The sequence below is a fragment of the Macrobrachium nipponense genome, chromosome 24, assembly GCF_015104395.2.
Source record: "Macrobrachium nipponense isolate FS-2020 chromosome 24, ASM1510439v2, whole genome shotgun sequence".
Taxonomy (NCBI): Eukaryota; Metazoa; Arthropoda; class Malacostraca; order Decapoda; family Palaemonidae; genus Macrobrachium; species Macrobrachium nipponense.
The window spans coordinates 50,008,639-50,023,587 of NC_061091.1; the positions used below are offsets into that span (position 1 = coordinate 50,008,639).

Consider the following 14,949-nt stretch of genomic DNA (forward strand, 5'->3'; position numbering starts at 1 on the left):
AATTGTGAGTGGATTGATAGGAATAAGTTAAACATTTAATATACCAAAGTATTCTTGTACAATGTTTGTAAATTCGGCCGTAAAGGAATCATCGTGCAAATATGGGAATCGGCCGTAAAAAGGAAACTTAGAAACATTAATTTCATTGGTGCTATTGCAAAACTATTAAGAACCCTGTAAATAATCCTGCTGACGAGCTTGGTGGGAAAGCAGTTATCGGTAAAATATGTTAAAAGAAAGGTAATTTCCTTATGAAAGACATACCAGTCAGACGTAAGGGAGACAGCTCTATATCTACACGAGTGAAAATAGAGTTGAATATAATATTACGAAAACAAAAGCTATGAAAACTGATCCTCAAATATGTATGCCTTTTTTTTAAATAGCAGTATTAAAAATGATTGTTTTCTCGAAAGACTTCTACATCTAGAAACGAAAGACGGTCGTTCACTCTCGTTTAAACTTAAGAATTGTGTGATACGAGTTAATTCCAAGGATGAATCACAATCAAAACTACGCCTGAAAAGGGTGAAGGTATCGTCAACATATTTTTTATAAAACAGTGGACAGAAGGACAAAGGGTACTCATCTAAAACGTGCTCTTCCAGCGAGCACAACAAAATATTGGAAAAGGTAGGACCTAATGGAGTCCCCATAGCCACGCCCTCCACTTGTCTATACAAAATTATTAAAAATAAAGGTGGTGTCCAGCACCGCCATTTCTAAAAGAGATTTAAAAGCAGAACTGTTAAGATTATGAAAACATGGATGAGGTTGGGGAAATAATATGTCTAAAATTATGTTAATTGTTTCCCTGACAGAACATTAGTAAAGAGGGAATCCACATCTTAGATCGCCATAAATGTATCAGAATCTTGGGTGAGTATTGACTGCGGCCTCGGGTCAAGGCACTCGCCACATCGCTCCACAAGCGCCAACGTGGAGGTCACTGACCTGAGGTAAATTTTACTTTCATTATGGGGCTAAAGATCACCTTCATCTCTGCGTAAAGCAGCTTACTGGTTTTATAAACTTGAATTGCCATTTGCCAAAGCACTATAGCGAGGCAGTCTTCGTTAAGTCAGCTTTTCAAATTTAAATTATAATAATTATTGATATAGGATTTCATAATATACATGCAGTGATGGCCGAGTGGTTAAGGCGTCTGACTAGAAATCAGATGGGATCTTCCCGCGTAGGTTCGAATCCTACTCACTGCGAAATGTGAAAGTTTTAAAATAGAAATCGCGAGGTCTATAAATAGCCCTAGGAATGTGCCAACATACGATAATGGGCGAGAAGTGTCCGTGGAGTTCTCCCGCCCCGAAGTCAAGTGCAAAAGGTCGTGAGTCTTGTTATTCTTACAATGTCACTAGTATAACTGTTGTAAAATTGTATGAGGGATTCGATCATACACCATACTCATAAACCCAACGCCTGTATAAAAATATAATGCAATACGAAGCCAAATGTAATTTTATAAGAACAGTAACCCCCTTTACGTTTGCGGACCAGAAATTGACTTCCAATGTCATAGTTACTGAACATCACGGCGCAAAGTAACAGAGTGATTGAATCGTTGAAATGAATAATGACATTGAGGCTACAAAGCCAAACACTTTCAGCCATTCAGCTCTCAAGACAATGAAAACGGGGAGTTGGAGTGGTTGGATAGCGACTTTAGAGTTCACGTAGTCCAGAGAATAGTAAACGAGGCAAAAAGAACTACAGGTATAGGTATACAACTACGAGTAATGGTTAAGAGCCGCTGGACAGCAGAATATAAACAAGAAACTGGAATGGATATATACAGTAAGATTCTTAATTAAAGGTGGGTGTCGCCAGTGGATGAAGTGATGCTACTCACACCCTATCCTTATAGTACACCAGCAACCACACCCTACTGGTCATCTAAGTGTTAAATGCTAACATGATTTTTTGTTTCAGCTCCCAACCGACCCACCACCCGCCTCTCTCTCTCTCTCTCTCTCTCTCTCTCTCTCTCTCTCTCTCTCTCTCTCTCTCCTGACGGACAGCGAGGTACTAAGTGATATTTCAAGTAGATACGAATTCTATGCCTCAGAAGGTCAGTCAATGTTCCAATTTCATTTTTCTTTTCGGTTCAATGACCGAAATTATATACTCTGAACCATTGAAAAAAATTCTGTGTGTTATTTGTATTCGATTAATACGTGATTGATGATTTTGTCATTCTAGCTGCAGTTAATTTTTTATGCTCGGCACTGCCTTTCATTCTATGTTTAAACTCATTTATATGCGAACATTCATCCTACCACATTTTGACAGATAAGCAACAAAGGCATAGTTAGGTCTTATCAGGGAATGGAAATTTTGGCAAAATACATAAATCTTGATAGATTTCGCTCTTGAATGAAAGAAAACTCTGCACTTGAGCAAGTTCGAAAAAAACACAAGCTTCATAGTTTATAGCCCTGGTCGCAGTCTAGCTAAGAGTTTTTGTAGAACATAATGAAAGCAATGATAGATGACAGATGTATAAAGCGGAAAATTTAAGTGATTCATTAATTTCCTCTGAGATTGCATCGTTTTATTCTAAAATTAACTTTGCCTCAGAAGAGAGGCTAACTCTTATAACAAATGGTACCAATAGCATTGATAATACAAAAATGTGAACGATAATCGTAACCCCTACAACTACAACGGTAATTTCCGTCAATCTCTGCCCCGTGGCAACAAAAGGCGCTTGGTACTTGCGTCCCACTGAACAGGACAAAAGCCATAGTTATTAGGCAGGGAAAAATATCTTTTTGATGTGTGCACAATTCACCATCAAGATTTCATGCACCAGCACTTCCATGCGAGAGTACTGAATAAATGCAATATATACCGTTCATCTTGCTTATTGAAATGTGACCATTTTAGTTATTTATAAATCATTTACATATATATATATATATATATATATATATATATATATATATATATATATATATATATGTATATTATATGTATATCTACATATATATATATATATATATATATATATATAGTGTGTATGTATGTATGTATGTGTGTATATATATATATATATATATATATATATATATATATATATATATATATATATATATACTATATATATATGTGTGTGTGTATGTATGTATGTTATGGTGTATATATATATATATATATATATATATATATATATATAAGATATATATATGTACATAGAATAATACAAAATATATATAAATTATATATATAATATATATATATGTATGTATGTATGTTATGTATTATATATATATATATATATATATATATTATATGATTGTATTATGTATGTATGTATTGTATGTAGTATTTATATATATATATAATATATATATATATTATATATATATATAAAATCGTATATTATATTGTATAATATATGTATATATATATAATATATAAATATATATATATATAATATATGTATATATATATATATAGTATATAATATATATAATATGTATATATATATGTTATATATATATGATATCTATATATATATATATATATATATGTATATTATATATAGTATAGTATATAATATATATATATATATATATATATATATATATATTATATATTAGTATTAAATGTATATATATTGTATAAATATATATATATAATATATAAAATTATAATATAAAGTATATATATATATATATATATATATATATATAATATTATATATATAGTTATATATATATAAATTAAATATATAATTATTAGATATATCTATATATAGATATAGATAGCGATATATATAATTATATATATAATATGAAATAATAGAAGAATTATATATTAAATATATATATATATAGATATATATATATATATATATATAATATGTAGATATATATATATATATAATATATGAAAATATATAATATATATATATAATATATATATAAATATATATATTATATATATATTATGTATGATATATGTATATATATATATGATGTATATGAATATGTTATGTATAAATATATATATATATATATATATATATCTATATTATATATATATATATATAATTATAATAGATATTAATAAATAATATATATATATAATATATTATAATTATATAAATATAATAATTATATATATTATAATAAATATATTATATATATAAATATATATATTATATAATATATTATAATAATATATATAATATATATAAATATATATATAATATGATAATTAATAATAATATATATAAATATATTATATATATATTATATATATAATATATTATAATAATATTTATTATTATTATATAGTATATATTATTAATCATCATCTGAGTATAATATGATATATAATTTTATATATATATAAATATATATAGATATATATATATATATATATATATATATATATATACATAATTCATCTATGAGCAGTGATGGCCGAGTGGTTAAGGCGTCTGACTAGAAATCAGATGGGATCTTCCCGCGTAGGTTCGAATCCTACTCACTGCGAAATGTGAAAGTTTTGTGAAGAAAATTGCCAAGAGGAATGTGCCCACAACGGAAACTAGGCGTGAAATTTCCGCAGACTACTCAATTACAGCGTAGCGCGTCATTGCTGCCAAGGTGATCATCGCAGTTTCACCGCTGTTTATGGTATAAGCGTAATAAACAATGACTGCTGAAAAAGTTAAATTAGCTTATTTCAGCATGATAAATGAAGGAGTACCACAAGAATTTTATATCACTACCGATGTGAAACAAATTATACTTTCTTTTTCTTTAAAGGGATGAAATGTTCTTGATTAGATAACCCTCGACCCCCGTCCCACTCTCTCTCTCTCTCTCTCCCTCTCTCCCATAATATATAATGCCTTGAATATCTTACCGTAGACAATAGCATAACATCCGTTTCTAGTCCCATAGCCAAATGACTAACATTCGTGGCTACGCATTATTACTTAGCTGTTCAACGTCGTTGACAGCAGATCTCATATCCCACCTAAGGATATTCTTCCATCTTTCTTTCACTTGATGCATCTTCATGGAAAAATGCTGGTTGCAATAAAGTATTCCCCAATTACAGTGCTTATCCAAACGAGATAATTTTCTACACGGGATTATCCCACTATATGTGAATATCGACATAGGATTTAATAAGAAGAGCTATGATAACTATCTCTAAAGTACTTGAGGTTGGTGGGGTAACTTTGCAATTCCTATGACTGAATGATCATGTTTTCAATAAGACCTGTTGTAATCACTGGACTTAGAAGCTAACGATGCAATATAATGCAAATAAGCTAACATCCAAGTTTTAGTATAAAAAAAAATCGTATTACCATATGTTCGATCATGCAAAAAATGAATTAACAACGCGTCACAAGATCCAACTCGTCGATATTAGTTAATAAATTAACATAAGCTTTTGTGACTGATTACTATATTCACTTTTTCAGTGTTTCAACAACAACTTAAAACCTAATTTTACATCGCCCCTCCTCACCTTCTCTCTCATTGGAGTACGGGTTACGTAAAACATTGGGAACTAATTCAAGCCCTATTTAATGTCTCATCTCGCACTTGGAATTTTTTTTTGGTGACAAGTCATTGCGCTGACGATTTAATATTCCTTATTCAATGTGATAAAGGAAATACGTAGATAATCGGTATGATATATATATATATATATATATATATATATATATATATATATATATATATATATACACACACACACACACACACACACATATATATATATATATAATATATATACATATATATAATATATATATATATATATATATTATATATAATATATATAATTTATATCTATATATTAATTATATATATATATAGATTATAATATATATTTTTTTAAAATTATTAGAAGTATATTATATATATATATGGATATAATATATATATATTATATATTATATATATATTAGAGCTATAATCTATATATATAATATATATAATATATATATATATTTGATATATATATATATATATATACTATATATATATAATATATATATATATATATACACATTACAACGAGTCACTTTTGTGCACAAAAATCTTGTTAGGATTCAAGTTAACTTTTATTGTTCTTTTCCGATTTTGTGGAATATAAATAGTGATCTTTTATTACATTTATTGCCCATTATTACTCGAAATATTTGAAACTTTCTAGTAATCTGAGCATTAATCCTTCAAGGTAAAACTAAGCGATGGTATCAAGTTTCCTTTCTTGAATATTTCATTTTTTCATAATCTTCTTCAACTTTTTACTCCATTTATTGTTGCAATACTTTTATGTTAACACATAATTATGTTTCTTTTGTATACATAGGGAGTTATCAACATATGGATTCCAAAAATAATCATGCTTCCCCAACTAACATGCAAAACCTGCAAAGAATATAAAAACTGAATTCTGTAAGAAGGCCGAAAGTTGTGATTGCTTCAGTCTTTTATATCATCCACCTAATACATAACCTTATTCATAGCAAACAACTGTTCAGTACTATCTTCTTTACAACTACACAGTTACAAAAATACTCTCATTGCATGCAGTAGCTGCTGGAAATATATTTGTCACAGCCAATTTACAGGTCAGCAGTATCCACATTAATACCTAAACGTTTTCTATGCAGTGATGGCCGAGTGGTTAAGGCGTCTGACTAGAAATCAGATGGGATCTTCCCGCGTAGGTTCGAATCCTACTCACTGCGAATTTCAGGGGAAGTTTTAATAATAAAATTTCCTGGATAGGTAGTGGATAGTCTTGTAATTACATGTTGAAGTTAATTAATTGAAATTGTTCAAGGGAATTGTTTGAATTAGGTATCACTGACCAAGAAATAAAGCTAAACCTCAGAGCCCAGTGGTTTCCAATGAAATCATAAAATATTTGAATATCACTCGTTTAAGCAAATTCAGTCATTGCAACCCTGTAAAATAGTTATAGTTTGTTTACCCGAGACAAAAGAGCTGGGAAAATACCAAGGTATCAGCTAAAGACCAGCAGCAGAATTTCCTGCAAGTGCTGCTTGTCTCTAGTTCATACCTTAGGGTTTTCCCAGCTCTTTTGTTTAGGACAAACAAACCATAGTATTTTCCAAAATTGCAATTACTGAAATTGCTTAAACGAGTGATATTCAAATATTTTACGATTACATTGAAAACCAGTGGGCTCTGAGGTTTAGCATTACTTTGGCACATCCCGTAACTCTGAACTCAAGTGTAGGATCTTGATAGGGTTTGGTTCCTTGGTCAGGTATACTTAATTCAAACAATTCCCTTGAACAATTTCAATTAATTAATTTCAACACATAATCACAAGACTATCCACTACTTATTCCAGGAATTTTATTATTAAAACTTTCCCTGAAACTCGCAGTGAGTAGGATTCGAACCTACGCGGGAAGATCCCATCTGATTTCTAGTCAGACGCCTTAACCACTCGGCCATCACTGCATAGAAAATGTTTAGGTGTTAATGTTAATGTTGCCTGTCTGTAGCTGTCTGTAGCAAAAAAATTTCCAGCAGCCACTGCATGCAATGAGAGTATTTTTGTAACTATGGTTGTAAGAAGATAGTATTCAAGCGTTGTTTACTAGGTGGATGATTTGAAGGACTGAAGCAACCACAACTTTCAGTCTTCTTACAGAATTCAGTTTTTATATTCCTTGTAGGTTTTGCATGTTAGTTGGGGTAGCAAGGATAAGAACTCTGAGAAGGGAGGTTGGAGATTTTGGGAAGCATTGGTTAATTATCACAGTTGCCCTTTCTGTCACGCAGCACTGAAGGTGAGGACGGGAGATAAAATGTAAAGTATGTGTTGTGGATAACAATGCACACTACTAGCTGTCAGCACTTGAACTTGAAAATATGGTTGATGGACAACAGTAAGGATTTTCAAAATCTTGACCTTTTTTTATGGTATAAAGGAACCCACAGAAGTAGGAATGTATCTAGTTTGCCTTGACCAGAAGTTTATGATTTCTCTCTCTCTCTCTCTCTCTCTCTCTCTCTCTCTCTCTCTCTCTCTCTCTCTCTCTCTCTCTCTCTCTCTCTCTCTCTCGATTGTCTTTATCTTTCATACATCCAACAGCTGGCCCACGCCCCATACGTTTAATTTTTTTAGAAATTGGAACACCTTTCTTATTTCAGTTGGGTTAGTTTTAAGTCAGGCTTGAAAAGTAGTATCAATTTGTTTTCCGTGCAACCCATAAAATATCTTTCCTCTGTGTCTGGCTGGGGCTATAAACATACTTATAACAAAAGTGAAAATATTAACTATAATATATTCTAATGATTACAATAATACTAGCAATAATAATTATTAAAATAAGAGATCGATGGTGATTTCCAAATTATGTCTCAGTGTTATAAGAACAAGGGGACAAAAGAAAATCTGATATATCACAAGGTCAAGGAACAAGAGGTCAAATCTATTAAGTGTTTGTCCCAGGTTTTGCATGGATTCGCCTTCTGCTCTCTAGTAAAACTTAAATTACTTTATAATTTTTTTTTATTTCAACAGTTATAAACAGGTGAGTTTTCAGTGCTCTAGTGACTGAACAGTCCAGGCTTCTGACTCGAAGTTGAATGGGATCTTTCTGTGCCCATCTGCATCCTGGTCAATGTGAATTGTAGCACTAAGGCCAATCCCTTGGTATCAGTGTACATGACATTTTCTCAACTTTTTGCAGTGAGTGGGATTCAAACCTACAAGGGAAGATCCCATCTGATTTCTACTCACCTTTAACCACTCGGCCATCACTAGCTTACATGGCAAAAACATAATAAAAGGCCAAAATAATAGAAAATTATCCCAATCAAATCACGTAAGGCTGCTTATGTTGCATTAAATGCTTTCTGTTGTTCTCGATTAAAGTTACGAGTGTAGCCATATTCTCACATCAGCACTATATTTCTGTCACAGTCTTAGAAGCAATAAATGTAAAATTTCTTAATATACATTATTCAAACAAATTCAAGCATATACAAAGCAAATTTGCACACAACTACATCCATTCACAATCTACATTTAGGTCCAAAATCCTTTACATGAATTTTTAACCATTCCTGGAAAACAGTGGGCACCACAAATGGAAGACCTAAACCTACATAGATGAGAATTAAGAGGTGGGAGTGTTGAGACGAGCGGAGATTTGTAGAAGAGAAAGTACATTGACGTATAATGAGTAGTAGAATTTCACAAAGGTGATTTTTGGTGAACGGCCATGGAAGCAATGATGATGTCTTGTCTAATATATTTAAGAAAAAAGAAAAACAAGATCTCTCTCTCTCTCTACGAAGCAGAACTTCCGCTAAGACTTTATTATTTTTCCAGACTCTCATTCTCCTACCTATGAAGCATATTTTAAATAATAATCCCAAATAAAGGCTTCAGTAAGCTTCTTACGTTACGTGGCTCTGTGCCATCTCCTATCTGTGTGTGAGAACCTCATGAAATTTCGTTGCTTGCCAGGAACGGCCACTTATTTGACAATTGAAACATTTCAGCTGTATTTTTCTCAGCCAACAAACAGCACTGCCAGTTCCATCTAACTTCATATTACTTTCTCTAAAACCATCTCACAATTCGCAGTGAGTAGGATTCGAACCTACGCGGGAAGATCCCATCTGATTTCTAGTCAGACGCCTTAACCACTCGGCCATCACTGCATAGAAAACTAACATGTATTCAACCAGCTTACATGTCAAAAACATAATAAAAGACCAAAATAAGCAAGAATTATCCCAAACAAATCATTTAAGGCTTATTATGATGCATAAATTTTTTTATGATGTTCTTGAGAAAAGTTACAAGTGTTGCCATAGAATCACATCACTATATTTTAGGCAAAGCCTTACAGGCAATAAATGTAAATTTTTTCAAGGTGAAATATTTCTTAATATACTACATTATTCAAAAAATAAAAAATAAAATAAAACATATGCACAGCAAATTAACGCACATCTACATCCATTCATAATCGACATTTGGTTCCGAAATTCTTTATAATTTTTAACCATTTCTGGATTATAGTGAGCACCACAGAAAATGGAAGACCAAGACCTACATGGATGAGAACTAAGAGGTGGGAGACTTGAGACGAGTGGAGATTTGTGGAAGAGAAAGCACATTGACATATAATTAGTAGAATTTCACAAAGGTGATTTTTGGTGCACAGCCTTGGAAGCAATGATGATGACTTTTCTAATATATCTAAGAAAAAACCAAATGTATGACATGAAATTAAAAACTAAGGCAAATTCAACTAGAGAGAGAGAGAGAGAGAGAGAGATTGAGATTCTGCGAGCAATTGTAAAACATATTTTCAAAAGATGGATTATTCTGGAATATAGGGAAAACAAAATGCAGCATTGTATTGAATTACTTTATTTTTATACTGCAGTACATTACCTATGGAATTCAGTAGTACTCAGAGTTTGCAGTGCTAATGGTATCCCGTTACCTAATCTTTATACTTCTTATCTCTCTCTCTCTCTCTCTCTCCATAAAAATTTACTTTAAGACACCAAACTTCAGCTTAGTTTTGTAGTTTTTCCCATCATTTATTTTCTAACCTCTGAATTAAGCATATATTACCTAAAATAATAATCCAAAATGAGCTTAAGCCTCCGTAAGCGGCACTGTTCGCCAGAAATGGGCATTTATTTTAGACAGTTTGGTTCTTGATACATTTAAACGTTATTTTTCTCATCCAACAAACAGTATGCACTACAGTTTCAATCAGATTTCAGATCACTTTCTCTATTGTCGTTTCACAATTACGCAGTGAGTAGGAGTCGAACTTACGCAGGATGATCCTACCTGATTTCTAGTCAGACGCCTTAACCACCCGGCCATCACTGCACAGAAAATTTACATGTATTCAACCAGCTTAGTAGGTAAAAACATTACAAAAGACCAAATATAAGTGAGGATTATCCTAAACAAATCATTTAAGACACTGTTTCGCATAAAATGCTTTCTGCTAGCCATTTCCATAACATCACAACTGCAGTATATTTCAATTTCTCTTGGATGAATTCCAGCCAGGCCAGGAGATTTGAATTTGTTGAGTTTGTCTGCTTTGTTTTTAATATCCTCTTCTGTAAATATTATTTTGTCCAACGGTTCTGCCCCTTCATATTTAATAGCAGGTTCCGGTATTGAGGTAGTGTCTTCTATTGTGAAAATACTAGTGAACAACTTATTCAGTAATTCTGCTTTTTCCAAGTCTGAATTCACCAGGTTTCCTCTATTGTCCCTTAGGGTACCTGTTCTATTTTTAATTAGCTTCCTACTATTAACATGCGCAAAGATAGTAGATGCCACAGAAACAGACAGAGAGAGAGAGAGAGAGAGAGAGAGAGAGAGAGAGAGAGAGAGAGAGAGAGAGAGAAACTTATGTACTGTAGTGTTGCATTTTGTTAACTCCAGATTCTAGCATAACCTATATTTTTTAAATATTTGTTACATATACTCACAGAATCTCTCTCTCTCTCTCTCTCTCTCTCTCCTCTCTCTCTCTCTAGCTGAATTTACTGCACAGTTTGTAATTTCATGTTATACCCTGCCTTTATTTGTTCTTAAATCTATTAGCCAAGTCATTATCATCACTTCCAAAGCCACGTAGTATAAATCACCAGTGTGAAATTATGTTACTCCTTGTGCATCATGTGCTTTCACTTCCACAAATCTCCACTCATCTTCAGGCTCCCACTTCTTAGTTCTCGTCCATGTAGGTCTGAGTCTTCCATTTCTTGTGGTGCCCACTGTTCTCCAGGGATGGTTAAATATTCATGTAAAGGATTTTGGAACCAACTGTAGATAGTGTATAGTTGTAGATGTTCTGTTCATATGCGCATATGCTTAAGTTTTCAATTTATTTAATTGAGTATTAGCAAATATTTTATCTTCAAGAAATTCACATTTATTTCTTGTAAGACTTTGTGACTAAAGTGTAGTGCTGTTGTGTTTATACATTTATTTCAATAATGTATATTAAGGATTGTTATTTTATCTAAAATAGATTTCATATTTAACACCTTTGAAGACTTTGTGACTAAAACATTGTGCTGTTTTGAATATTATGGCAGCACTTGAAACTTTTCTCGATCACGGCAGAAATAATTTGGTGTATTGTAATTAGTCTTAGATGATTTGTTTGGGATAATTCTTGATTATTTTGGTCTTCATGTTTTCGCCAACTAAGCTAGTTGAGTACTTAATAACGTTTCTGTGCAGTGATGGCCGAGTGGTTAAGGCGTCTGACTAGAAATCAGATGGGATCTTCCCGCGTAGGTTCGAATCCTACTCACTGCGAATTGTGAGACGATTTTAGGGAAAGTGATATGAAATTAGATTGTACTGGTAGTGCATACTGTTTGTTGGCTTAGGAAAGTAATGTTGGAATGTTTCATATACGAAATTCTTATAAATTTGTGACCATTGCTGGCAAGGAATAAACATCACGAGAGTCTTACACAGAGATGAGATGGCAGTGTCACTCACAAGAGGTTCACTAAAACTTTCATTTTGGATTATTATTTATTAATAATATGCTTACTTCAGAACTTAAGAAAACAACAAAACCTGAGCTGAAGATCTGCGTCGTTAGAGAGAGTGAGAAAGAGAGAGAGAGAGAGAGAGAGAGAGAGAGAGAGAGAGAAGAGAGAGAGAGAGAGAGAGAGAGAGAGAGAAATTGCAAAGGTTTGGTAACGGGATACAATGCTTGCTGATAACTCTGTGAGTACTGTTGAATGCCATAGGTAATGAGTTGCAGTCAGCTGTATAAAAACAAAGTAATGGACCACAATGTTTCATTTTATTTTCTCCAAATTCCAACAGAACCTGTCCTTTTTTTCATTTAAGTATTTTCTTATAAGTAGTCACAGAATATCTCTCTCTCTCTCTCTCTCTCTCTCTCTCTCTCTCTCTCTCAAGTAGTGCCATTTTGCTTAGTGAGACGTACCTGTGCACAGTCTGATTAATCAACCGATATCACGCGTTTAATATACGACTAGAAAACGAATTATATCTAGAAGTGTTCGCGAATTGTCGGTGATAACAATAGTGTGAAAATAGTAGGATAAAGAGTCTACTAAGTTAGTTTATCGAGTGAAATATTATAAATCAGATCAGGATGGCGATAAGCTCCAACAATGGGAGGAGATGGCGAAATCTTGCTTGTCTTGCAGATATGCAATATGATGTAGCAGGAAGGGAGCTGGCATTTCTCATCTATGAGATCAATAACAGCCCTAATCAAAAAGATACAAAAGTATTCATAGACATATTGAAAGGATATGATCCTTCAAACAAGAATAAATCATCAGAAAACATCATAAAAATAATTGAAGGAGTTCCAAATAAAATTCAAGTGGTCAAGAGACTTATAAAGAAAATTTACATCAATCAACATATTCCAACAAAGAAAATGAATAAGGTGAACATTGTGAATGTACTAATTGATGCAATAGGAAAAATAATGCCTAAAGCATGCAAACTGTGTAAGGTATGGTATAGCATAGTTAAGCCACAAAACCTAATCAGAAAATGTTCTGCATGCAACATTCCCACGCACTCCCAATGTGCTGAAGTCATGCAAAATATGAGTAAGGATACCAGAGTATTTTGCTCAACATGTCTCTCATGGATAGACAATGTTATTAAATCAAGACTTAATGTGGAAATAGTAGAAGATTAAGAAGAAGAGACCTTACCTTACAGACCTTACATCTTGTTCGGGTTGCCCCAGGTCCCTCAGTGTGAGGCACCTCTAATGTCTACCAGAGAGTTGCTAGTGCATCTTCCGGTATATTTTGCATCTTCCAATCTTGGATGGTCTAGGATGCAGTTTAGATATTTGTCGAGCTTATTCTTAAACACATCTATGCTCACTCCTGATATATTCCTCAGATGAGCTGGCAACGCATTGAATAGATGCTGCATTGTCAATGCTGGTGCATAGTGGATTAATGTCCTGTGTGCTCTCCTTATTTTTCCTGGTATAGTTTTGGGCACTATTAATCTACCTCTGCTTGCTCTTTCTGATATTTTTAGCTCCATGATGTTTTTGGCAACTCCTTCTATCTGTTTCCATGCCTGAATTATCATGTAGCGTTCTCTTCTCCTTTCTAAACTATATAATTTTAAAAATTGTAATCTTTCCCAGTAGTAAAGATCCTTAACTTCTTCCATTCTAGCTGTAAAGGACCTTTGTACACTCTCTATTTGTGCAATATCCTTTTGATAGTGTGGGTACCATATCATATTGCAATATTCAAGTGGACTACGAACGTACGTTTTATAAAGCGTAATCATGTGTTCAGCTTTTCTTGTTTTGAAGTGCCGTAACAACATTCCCATTTTTCCTTTACATTTTGGCATTAGAATTGCTATTTGATCATTGCATATCATGTTCTTATTCAACATCACACCAAGGTCTTGAAATTCTTCCTTATTTGTGATTGTTTCATTATTAGGTCCCCTATATGCATATAGCTTTCCTTCTCTATCTCCATAATTTATTGATTCAAATTTATCAGAGTTAAATACCATCCTATTTACCTCTGCCCATTCATATACTTTGTTAAGGTCTCTTTGTAACACATTTCTATCTTCATCACAAGTAATTTCTCTACTTATTCTTGTCATCGGCGAAACTACTCACTATCGAGTCCTTAACATTACTGTCTATGTCTGCAATCATAGTAAACAGCGATGCAGCTAGCACCGTACTTTGTGGCACACCGGATATTACCTTAGCTTCATCCGATTTCTCAATCTGTTTCTTTTCTGTTTTTCATATTTTTGTATATGTTCTCACGGTGGAATAACAGTTGGGTTTGTGTACTTTTTCCAGGTACAAAACCATGTTGTCCTATATTAAACAAATTATTTTTTATT

The 14,949-nt window shown here is 32.6% G+C and overlaps 1 protein-coding gene and 7 non-coding genes across 8 annotated transcripts in view; 4 read left to right on the forward strand and 4 right to left on the reverse strand.

The window, feature by feature from the left end:
• Window positions 1-14,949, reverse strand: part of LOC135205614 (uncharacterized) — a 141,333-nt gene that overhangs the window by 23,197 nt on the left and 103,187 nt on the right. The window lies entirely within an intron of this gene.
• Trnas-aga (transfer RNA serine (anticodon AGA)) lies at window positions 1,139-1,220 on the forward strand. Its single transcript has one exon. It is a non-coding gene; the product is annotated as a tRNA-Ser (tRNA).
• On the forward strand, window positions 4,439-4,520 carry Trnas-aga (transfer RNA serine (anticodon AGA)). The gene has a single exon. It is a non-coding gene; the product is annotated as a tRNA-Ser (tRNA).
• Trnas-aga (transfer RNA serine (anticodon AGA)) lies at window positions 6,670-6,751 on the forward strand. The gene has a single exon. It is a non-coding gene; the product is annotated as a tRNA-Ser (tRNA).
• On the reverse strand, window positions 7,415-7,496 carry Trnas-aga (transfer RNA serine (anticodon AGA)). Its single transcript has one exon. It is a non-coding gene; the product is annotated as a tRNA-Ser (tRNA).
• Window positions 9,632-9,713, reverse strand: Trnas-aga (transfer RNA serine (anticodon AGA)). Its single transcript has one exon. It is a non-coding gene; the product is annotated as a tRNA-Ser (tRNA).
• Window positions 10,827-10,908, reverse strand: Trnas-aga (transfer RNA serine (anticodon AGA)). The gene has a single exon. It is a non-coding gene; the product is annotated as a tRNA-Ser (tRNA).
• Window positions 12,282-12,363, forward strand: Trnas-aga (transfer RNA serine (anticodon AGA)). The gene has a single exon. It is a non-coding gene; the product is annotated as a tRNA-Ser (tRNA).